The sequence below is a fragment of the Anser brachyrhynchus genome (genome assembly GCF_964034855.1).
Source record: "Anser brachyrhynchus genome assembly, chromosome: 10".
Taxonomy (NCBI): domain Eukaryota; kingdom Metazoa; phylum Chordata; class Aves; order Anseriformes; family Anatidae; genus Anser; species Anser brachyrhynchus.
Genome location: NC_137705.1, coordinates 7,685,081 through 7,693,910, shown reverse-complemented (window position 1 = coordinate 7,693,910; position 8,830 = coordinate 7,685,081). Strand labels below are relative to the sequence as shown.

Here is an 8,830-nt window from a genome sequence, read left to right as displayed (position 1 = left end):
CACAGTGTGAAGGAAATTGATACAATTTGTTTTAAACAATCTGATCAAAATGCAAAGAAAGGCATCTCCGTCAGAGAGATGCTGTCTTCACAGCTTGCTGGCCTTCATCTTCCCAAGAAATCATCCACAGGGTGTGTGACCAACCTGTGTGCCTTTCAGGTGTGCTGGATTTTGCTTTGGGAGCTCATTGTTTGAGAAATGCACAGTAACTTGACATACCTACATTCAGGGAGGTGGTTAAAAGGGAGATCCCTCGAGGCAGGCACCTCATTGACCACACGTCCCTGGAGTGGGGCTGAGGTGGGTGGCACCCGCTGAGGCTCTAGAGCTTACTTCAGTCCATCTAGAGCTTATTTCAGTTCCCCTCATGCAAAAACAAGCGCCATCCAGCAGGCTAGCCTTTGCTCTCAGACCTCATCCCGACAGGCAGAGAGGAATCAACTCCAGGACAGAGCAGGAGCCGTTCCTCTGGGAGCACAAGATCAAGTGTTGGTGATAACTCACGGAAATCCGGAGAAAATCTCAGCTAACCATATATCCATTGGGTTTCACACTGTGAAACAATTACGTGGCAGGGTGAAATGTGAAACAGAAATCAGAAATTCCGGAAAAGCCTTCGTAGGGTATTACACTAACACTTCTGACAGCCCCAGTCTCTCAGCTGGTGAAGGCTCGCTAAAATGGTTACAGAAGTCAGATGTGTCTCAGAGGAACAATGAAAGAAGCACTGTTTGCATCCAAAGAGAAAACAAACAGAAAAGGGGAAAGTTGCAATTAATGTAATTTGGAAACCAGAAATTGGATAAATTAGATATGGGAAGCAAAAAAAAAAAATACAAGAGAGACTACAGCTACAGAGAAAAGAGCAATAAGAAAAGGTCTTTAAAATATATTAGGAATGAAGAGAAGCCAAACAATGTCTCTGGACTATTACCAAATTGAAATTATAGAAATAGCAATAATTATGCAGAAAGGCAAATGTTTTTTAATGAACAAATATTCCTGTTCCGAACCTGTGGAGAAAAACAACCACAAATGATGCATTCCCATCAGATGATGATGATACAACAATTTGCATAACAGCAGAAGTTCAGGAGGGCAGTAAGCAATAGTTATAACAGCTTAAGCATCTTCAAATTAGCAGGCTAAATAATTTGCATACAAGGGTTTTTAAGGGAACTTGCTGGATGGCTAATGCTGTTTTTACAAGGATCATGGTGCACAGGCGAAATTACAGCAGGAGAAGAAAAGCTGCTATTTAAGGGAAAGTTGAATGATTTGGATATCAATAGGCCTGCTGAGCTTTGATCCTGGGGAGATAATGGATCCTAGGCAATGAGAAACAACTGCAGAAATTAAAAAATAGTAAGCGATAATATCATTAGTCCCATCAACAGGGGCTGATGAGGAATAGATCTTCTAAAACTAACTGGATTTTTTTTGTAATGAGATTACAATTTTGCTTAATAAAGGAAATAATGTTGATTTAAGCTTCTGTAAAATATTTGACTTGGTATCCCACAATGTAATGTTCAAGCAGCAAGATCAGTGCAAAATCAACATAGCGCACAAAGTGAATTAAATGCGAGCTAAAAGATTTGGCTGCCAAAGATTAGGTGGTGCGGGTACGCTTCAGGTAGGACCTCCACAGAAATTGCTCCTAGGACCTGCACCAGGTGATGTTTTGCTGGTCACCTGGAGACAAAAAAAAAATGAAATCCCATCTGATCTGGCCTGCACCTGACCCACACGGGGGCCTGATGCAGAGCGAGCATCCTGCTGAGCTGAACACCATGAAACAGCTCACATTTTCTTTTAGTTATAGGCAAGGTCACGCGCTGAAAGAGATTGTGGCATTTGCGCTTGCAAGAGCGGAGACGTGGAGGAGCTGTGACCTGGGATCAGCCTCAGAGAGATTTGGGTCCGATGTTGGGTAATTAGGTATAAAATGGCCAAAGGGTGAACGCAGGGGGGTCCTGATGCAATTATTTCTGAAAGACTCTGCAGTGGGGGAGGCCACTGGCCACAGCAGCGCACTTGTAAGTGCTGAGGTGGATCCCCTCGTAGCGGGAAAGGGGAAATCAGGCTTTGCAGTGAAAAAACAGTATCTTTTAATAGAGTGATGGCACAGCTGGAAACCGCAGTCGCTGCTGTCAGGACTCTACACATTGAACCAAGATCTCTATTTCTCAAAAGATCAAGTTCAATGATTTTCAACCTTTCCTGATTCACCCGAGTACATTTTCTTGTTGGGGTGCAGATTAAGGCAGAGTGCACAGAAACCTACCGATCAGAGGCTGGCTTTTTCCTTGCCACTGCCTGGGGACTCACAAGAAGAGCCCTGAGGACAGACAGACCCTCTTAGCTTGATGTGAGGCTCTAAGGGCTGCGCACACCCTCTCTTTTCTGCAGTCACGAGCGTTCAGAGGCCCAAGCAGATGCTGAGTTGGTGGTTCCTGAAACCCCACTCTGCTCAGCAGATGCTGCAGGTTGCCAGACCACATGGAGCTGCTTTGGCTTCGCGTTAGGTTTTGCTGTAATCCTTAGTCATGTGGATTTGTGGAGGTCTGAGAATGGTATTAGCAGCTCCTTCAGTGCAACAAAACTGGTGTCTCATCCCTTGGAGAGGGCTCAGTTTAGCTCCTTGGTGTGGGCAGATTCTTCCGTCTTCCCCCTTTCCCTCTGTTTGTCATAGAGTGGCTTCAGCTCTTGCGTGATGGATTTTTGACTCTTTCTTTTTAGTAGCTGATGATGGCTGAAGTGCTTTAGGGTGTATTTGCCTCCAAGCAGCTCATTTTGGTTCACTAACCACGGTCGTTGGTGCAGACGAGAACAGCCTGCTCTCCACACCCACTGGGCACTTCACTCCTTTGGAAGCATGAAATATTTGTACCTCCTGGATCCATATATAAATATATTTAAGTCTTTTTCTCTTAAGCTATCAAGAGCTGTGAAGAACTGGTAAAAATCAAATGTTCTGAGCTCAGATCTCATGAAGGTCTGGGTGTCGCCGACCTATCCTGAAGCCAGAGGATCATCCGCCATATGACTGAGGTGATGCTGCCTGTTTTCTGAATTGAACGCATTAGCTATAGGGTGAAAGTATTCTCCAGCTTTTTTCTCCCATCCTTTTGCCACTCATCCAACAAAGCCACACTAACACACCGAGGTGGTCTCTGTGTTCACGTTGGGCAGCAGCTTCGAGGTGCCTGTTTTCACCCTTATTTGCTGGGGTGGCCAGAGCAAGCATTTGTGCTCTTGCAGATTGAACCACCCCATGAAGTCTGCTGGACCTCCAGATTTCAAACCAGCAAGGGAAGCAGCAGTCCTGGTCTTTCCCTTTGAGAGAAGCAGTGCTGGAGCTGTCTTGACCAAGCTGGCTGGGCGCTCTGCACACTTGGCTTTTTCATTCAGGAGCCCAAATGTCCAAATACAAGTATTTATTGCATTTCTCACGCATACAGACAGCCTTAATACCAGCATCAAGCTTTTTGGGGTGAGGGCCTGTTAACTAAAATTAAAGAATAAATGAACTTGCACTCCTCCTGACAAATAAACCACCTTGGAGCTCAGCACCGACCCAGAGCTCTGAAATACACCAGGATGCTCCTCTCCTCTGGCGAGGGGACAAGCCGACCGCTCCTGTGTCAGATTGACACAGCTGCCTCTGCCAGCAGGAGGGTGGAGGAGTAGAAAGGCAATTAGAGCCATTATTAATTACTTGTGGACTGACTGATTACACAGCATTAATAAGGAGGGAGTAGTGGTGGGAAATGTGCTGCTGCCATCGCCCCACCACGCTCTGTGTAGCAGGGCTGGTGCAGAGCAGCTCTGGGGCATGGGGACAGCAGCCCTGGCACAGACCTGCACACGTCTGGGGAATTAGGGCTGTAGCAAAGGAAAGCAAGGATGCCACCGAGCTCCCAAAGTGAAAAATCTCCTTGGAGAGATGAAAAACGGCTTCCTCAAATGTTTATTCCCAGCTGAAGGTAGCAGAGAGATCAGAGTGTAGAAGGGGAGAGCGCTCTTAAACAGCGGATCTCCCGATGACAGCGAGGGCTGCGCGAGTGTTTGATAGTTGTTGTGACTGAAGATTAAAGCTTCGCATTGCTGAACCACACGGGAGGCCACGATCCTGTGATGGAAACAGTTACTTCAGAAAGGAGGAAAACCTAAATATTTGATATTGTTGCTTGGAAGTAATGATCAGAGACTTTATTTATATTTTTAAAGATGCTGAATTATTTACTTTGCAATAAATACTGCTTAAAAAAATTGGCAGAACAAATGACTTCAAGATCCCCAAAAGCTTTCCTGTACAGCCATTATTTTATATCCTCTTTGTGATGAAAAAACTACTTATAGTTTCTATTTATGACAGCATTCAGGCAGTTTTATCTGAGCACATGAAGCATCTCTTAGCATCGTCTGTCAGCGGCTGCCACCAAAATCAAAGACTTAACGGGGGGCGCAACCTGTTGTGCTGCTGCACTCCACATTAGTCATCCCCAGCTCCCTCCAGCAGCTGGAGATCACAGTGTGACTTGTCCCCAGCACTGTACTGCTCCTCCCACGCCTTGCCAAAGGGGGATTTCCTTTCAGTTAGGTATTAGCTGGAAGCAGCTTGTCTGTGGGCTCCTCCTCCTCAACAGGAGTGTGCACAGCACAGGGTCTGCAAGAGCATCCCAGACCTCACAGGGCGGTGTCTGATGCATAATAATGTATAGAGTCCCCAGCCAGCCTGGTGCTGTCTGATCTTTAAGGTGTTCATCTCAAAACTCATTTCTGCTTCTAATCTTGCTCTTCTTTCTTGTGGGAAGCTTTCTGCTGCTGAGCTTTTGTGCCTGAACAAGAGGCCCCCTCCCACAGGGCCACGTCCCCAGGGCAGGCAGCGCTGTCACCTCAAGCTGGAAGCACACAGGATGCCACCTCAACCCTGGGGAGCTTCACTCCTCCAGTATATCGGTTAATGCAAATCCATTTTGTTATCCCACACAACTACAAGCATCGCAGGAGACCACCTTCTGCTCCTCTTCCTTCCCCACAGAGAAGGGCCAAAGCCACCGCACCGCTGAGCTGGTCCAGAGGTGTCTCTGCTCTCCTCTACCCCAGGATAAGCATCCTGATCATGGAGGTGGGGAATATGCTTTGTGGCAGAAACTCTGCCACAGATACCTAGTACCTAGAGATGTGATGGAAACAGATCAAATCTCAGCCTCCGCAGGAGGCTCTGCCACTGGTGTACGAGGAGTGAGCAACATTAAAACAGTCTCACTACCCCTGTACTCACACTCCTTGGACACAACTTGAAGATAACCTCAGGTCCTTATCAACCCTCTCTTTTCATGTAGGGTTTATTAAAATATTTATCACAATCTCAGTGCCATTTTCAGGGATGAGGCTTACTGCCAACCCAAGCGGAAATCAGAAGTGTTTGCGCTCACAGGCAGTGCCCAGCAGCCCCAGAGGAACCTGGCTCTCAGACACTGCACCGACAGGGCAGCCAGCACAGGGAAGCAGCACTGACCTCCCTGAGAAGTTAGTTAATGGTCATCAGTAACAAAGAAACATTGCAGTTGTCCACTTGCATCTAAGATTTGTCATAAACAGGAGTACACGAAGACATTTTCCGGCTGCCTTTGTATATTAAGCTTTTTTGAAGTTGCTCCTTCTTTAGTTTAACAATTTGGGTTATTCTTAGAATGCATATTTCATTTCCTAGTTTGCTGAAAATGCCCCCGCTCTGTTTGTTGCATTGCAAGGGAAAATATGAAAGCGAAAAAAAAAAAGGGATTCTGAACCCACATTTTTGGAGCTATTCAAAGTAATTGTAACACTTCAGATTTTCAAGAGTGCTTTGGGTTTCTGAGCTTGTCCAGTTCAGAGCAATTTAAAATTAATGGAGTACTTAAAGTTTTTAAGAGCTCTTCAATTTGTGAGTGATCAGAGTTCAGGGATGCAGAGAATAAAGCAATTTAAAATAACTGGAAGTGCTTTTCAGAATGTTTATCGTAAGTCTGGCGTAAGTGGCACCATGTTCCCAGGCTGCCAGCAGTTCCATTGTGTCCTGCCTGCCACAGAGCTTTATGACAACCAGCTCATCAAGAAAAAGTCACCTGGCTGATCATGAGCTCAAGAAAAGCATCAGTTTTTTAACAGCCAATGGGTACCACTTGGGTATAAATCCTACATTGAAGGCTTCTTTCCACTTGGTGGAAAGGACAGCTATATAAAATTAGGGAAAGCCTCAAGGTCCAAACTGAAATCTACACTACTACAGAAATACAGCAGGAAATGCATTTTCTCCTTTTAATAAGTGTCTCTGTGGTTAATCTATAGAAAAGCCTAAAGGGATGCAGAGACAGACTAAAAAACACTTTCTAAACACAGTAATTTAACCTAAAAAAAATGAAGCAAATTCTACAGCACTGAAACAAAAAATCCTTTGAGCTTTCCTGGAAAAGCATGTTTGCGCAGGCACCATTTCATGCCATGAAGAAGGTAGACAGACTATTGAGAGCACTTCCACAAATTATGTGTAATGTAGCTCCTCAATGGACTATCACAGCATTTCCTCATGTACCTATTGAAACTTGTGACTAAGAAATTACTTCTCAGTTGTTCCATTCATCTGCAATAAATCTCATGACTGTAAAGGGAAAGATGCCATCCTGAAATTACAGCTTTCCTGTCAATGTGCTTGAACAGGTTAGCCAGGAATTGTCATTTTTCATCTGAAAGCAGACAGAGTTCCTTTTTCAAAGCATTATTTGAAGTAGTAAATGATGTGGAGAAGAGAGCTGACAGCAGAAAGGAAAATACCATTTGCACATCTTGCACAGCACTCAGACACCGCGGGTGCCGGAGGAGGAGCTGAGCTGCAGGGAGGTTTTGCCAAGCTGCAGGAGGGGAGTTACCTGGGCTTGAACACCAACTTGACATTGCTCTAAAGGTTCAGAGCTCTCGCTGTTTGCTTTCTTTAGGCAGGCACTTAACAAATCTTGTCAAGAAGAGACAATAAGCTCATTAGTCTCAGAAATAACTCAGACCACAAAAAGCACCCACGGAGCTCAGCACAGCTAGTCCTTCTGCCCATAGCTGTGGCTTCTGAGCACTGCAAGAAGAGAGGAGGAGGATTTCCCTACTAAGAAAGCACTGGAGTGCCAGAAGGGATAAGCTAGTAAAAGCAAAATATTGAGTAGATTTGCCTGATCTTCGAAATGGGGAAGGGAAAAGACAAAGAGTGATAAAAATTTCAGTGAGAAATTTTACAGAGTTCCTCATCATTGAGCCATACATGGACTAGCTCTTAAGGCAAAGAAAAAGCATAGCAAATAATGCAGAAAGGACCTCTAAGACTAAGACATATTATTACAGCTTTTCCACTCCTCCAGCAGTTCTATCATTACACTCGGCCTTTGAGATGGAGCCTGATTTATATGAAAGCAACTGCCTCAGTTATTCTGAGCCACCTGATTCAGCAAGACAAGCATAAGTGAAAGCTTACTTCCTCAGGAGGTATCCAAGAGCCCGCCAAAGGCATACAGACAAATGGTTAAAAAACAATGATTTCCCTCTTGAGCAGCTCATACAACCCAACCACAAGTGAATTCCTGTATAGAAAAAGCAACAAGGTTGGAGCAGACCCTCCCACCACCTTGCACCAGGAGTCCTGCCATCAGGCTCTGCGTAGACCCAGACCTTTGTGGAACACATACCTGAGAGGTGCTGGCCTTCAGGAGCAAGCCAAAACCACATCTCAAGAGCTGAAAGGATGAATATCTTGGTATTCAGCTTGGCAAAGGAGGCTTTGCCTGTGCAAGCCATAACTTGACTGCTGCAGCCCAACATGAGGAGATGAAGAACACCAAGCAGAGTCACAAGGGACCATTCCTCTATGACCGCTGTTTCCTCGCCATACCTTACCCACTCTCCAAATACACAGCATGGTCAGCCACATGAGAAGACCACTCATTAGGGCACCCACCTCTGGGAAAAAGATCAGAATAGGAGATCATCTGACCTTTTAAGGATTCCTGCATCCCAGTTCCACCCCTTCCTAATTTGCACCTGATTTTCAAGCTGTTCAGAGTTAATCACTCATCGCAAAACTCTGTGCGGTATCAGGTAGCTACTGTGTCTTCCGTTAATTAGCATTCTTCATAGATGGATGATACGTGTATGCTTGTAGGAAACTGCTGTCTGCTGGAAGAAAGGTTATAATCAGGCCTGTTTATTTCCCCTGAGCTTAGGAAATAGTTTAAATTCAGTGGTGCTCCTTCTGGAGAGCCACAGGTAGCTGCAATCTAACTTACCTAGCCCACGGCCTGAGTTATGAAAACATTGGAACCTAGATACTGGGCCTAACAGCATGAGATACAACGGGTGTAAATTTTGATGTATGATACATAAATCTACATATCCACTTTAAAGATATTTGTAGTTATGTTTTAGAAGAAAAAAAAAAACATGCCTGAAATGCAAATAGACAATATGTCGGATTTTGCAAATTGCTTCTGTATCTAGAAGTTTTGAGTAAGAAAGGATAATGCAAATGACTGCTTTGTACATGGGCTGTTGTTACAATTAACAAGTACCTTCAGCTTTAAATAACTCAATGGAAAGCCTCTATAGGATAAACAATGCAATTATGAGTGGAAAAAGCAATCATATCTGCAGAATGATTTACGAGGATATTAACTCAATAGGCAAATCATAATTAAGAAGCTTAATGTGTTGACTTTTTAATGTCTAATTATACCTCTATTTATATCACTTATAGGTAAGAGTGGAAGAGGAGGCAGAACGCTTTTTAAAGAGTTTTCCTTGT

At 44.5% G+C, this 8,830-nt stretch overlaps 1 long non-coding RNA gene across 1 annotated transcript; it reads right to left on the bottom strand.

Moving 5' to 3' along the window:
* Positions 1-8,135, bottom strand: LOC308200275. Its single transcript, XR_013955408.1, has 2 exons — positions 7,719-8,135; positions 1-4,135 (listed from the first exon to the last, which is right to left on the bottom strand). It is a non-coding gene; the product is annotated as an uncharacterized lncRNA (long non-coding RNA).
* Positions 8,136-8,830: the final 695 nt, after the last annotated feature.